Here is a 1999-nt window from a genome sequence, read left to right as displayed (position 1 = left end):
GCAGTTTTTGATAAAGTTACATGAGTGTCCATTTTGTTGTTTAGGCAGTCTGCTTCCTTTTTCTGGAAAGGAACTCTTTTTTGTGGGTTACTGCAGCATATTGTAAGTTATTAATTCAATGTCTCCCTTTGGCTTTGTTTCATTGAATATTGTCAGCATAAATACAAACATGGCTCCAGGTCCATAAAAACAGACTCACCTTTTCGAATTAGAATATGTTTTGCCAATAGGGCTATGTTTATTCAGGGAAGGGAGGGAGGGAGGAAAGGAAGGAAGGAAATTAAAGAGATGACTGCATAAAATATTTGGCTTTATCACCATTCATATGCAACCACCTTTGAAAGTCTTCATTAATTCAGATCCATATATTTTTAAAAGATACATGTTTACATTTAAATTTGTATCTTTTTAAAATATATGGATCTGAATTCCAATGTATTCTGTCAACAAATTTAATTTTCATCCAGACCTTGTACTTTTCTCTGGTCCTGCCTAATTTTTGGAATATAATTCCTGGTACACTAATCAAAAGTCAACTGTCCTTTGTTGGATGACATTTGAAGGTTCCTCTTTAGTGCCATTATAGACCCTCACTCATAAAAGAGGAGGTAGATGGTGTTCACCAGTGCCCATCCTGACCTATATGGTCCTGAGTAGTGTGCTTGCTAAATAGTGGGAGTGGGTGAACACAGGTTCTCCTTCCTGAGCTATTGAAACTTGCTAAGTGGCTTTGAGTCATTTCAGTCTGCCTTAGAGGGTGTTCTGGTGAGGAGAAGGTAGAGGAAAAATTAGTCCTCAAGGAAAAGAAAGTTTAAATCTAGTAATAAAAATGGCAATACATCAAAAACATCAAACTAGGGCCAAGGCCTAGTTTGCATACATCTATATAAATAAAAATGTAAATGTTCGTTTGTTCAAAATCTTAAATCTCTGAAAGTTCTTCACCGATTGCTTTGAAATTTTGACACAACGTTGCATTCGAATACGCGCGTGTTTTTATATACCTACTATTATATAAATGTCACACCTGTGACAGGTAAAACATGCTTTTTTGAAAAACAGCGCTATCTGTTGGACATAAAACTTAACAATATTATTCACTCTAACATTCAAAGCGAGGCAGTCACATACAAGTCCGTCGACATTGTTGTGGAAGCAGATGAAGTGGTTACTTATCCAACAGAATTTTTGAATTCACTTGATCTGCCAGGGATGCCACTGCACGTACTGCAATTGAAAATCGGCGTGCCAATTATCATGTTGCGAAATATGAACCAGCCAAATCTTTGCAACAGCACGCGGCTTGCAGTAAAAAAATTAATGAGCAACATCGTAGAAGCAACAATCTTGACAGGACCTTTCAAAGGTGAAGATGTCCTCATTCCTCGCATTCCTATGATTCCAACGGATATGCCATTTCAATTTAAGAGATTGCAATTCCCAATTTGATTGGCGTTTGCAATCACCATCAACAAAGCTCAGGGCCAATCTTTACAATTGTGCGGTTTAGATCTAGACACGGATTGCTTCCCACATGGACAATTATATGTTGCGTGTTCTAGAGTTGGCAAACCAGACAATCTCTATATCTGCACAGACAATGGAACAACAAAAAATATTGTATACCCACAAGCATTGTGAAATTAAACATATTATAAACGTGCGCTTTCTCTTTTCTTTCTTTCACAGCAACGCGTGGCCAGGTACAGCTAGTACACAAATATTTGCACTGGTTTAAGGGTCATCAACCTTTTGTAAGCTAAGTCTAAACTTATGATTTGGGGAGGAAGATCAATAGCTGGTGTTGTGTTCTTTGTATCCCCCCCCCTTAATCCCCTATGCATATCCTGATCACCCATTAAGGGTGATTGCCCTTCACCATTGATCGCCCATTAAGGGTGATTGCCCTTCACCATTGATCGCCCATTAAGGGTGATTGCCCTTCTCCATCTGCATACAGTTTCATGCCCGTTGCTGGTTGGCTAACTAGCAACAGGGT

Source organism: Protobothrops mucrosquamatus, unplaced genomic scaffold (assembly GCF_001527695.2).
Source record: "Protobothrops mucrosquamatus isolate PMUCROS unplaced genomic scaffold, P.Mucros_1.0 scaffold822, whole genome shotgun sequence".
Classification (NCBI taxonomy): Eukaryota; Metazoa; Chordata; class Lepidosauria; order Squamata; family Viperidae; genus Protobothrops; species Protobothrops mucrosquamatus.
This window is presented reverse-complemented; position numbering follows the sequence as displayed.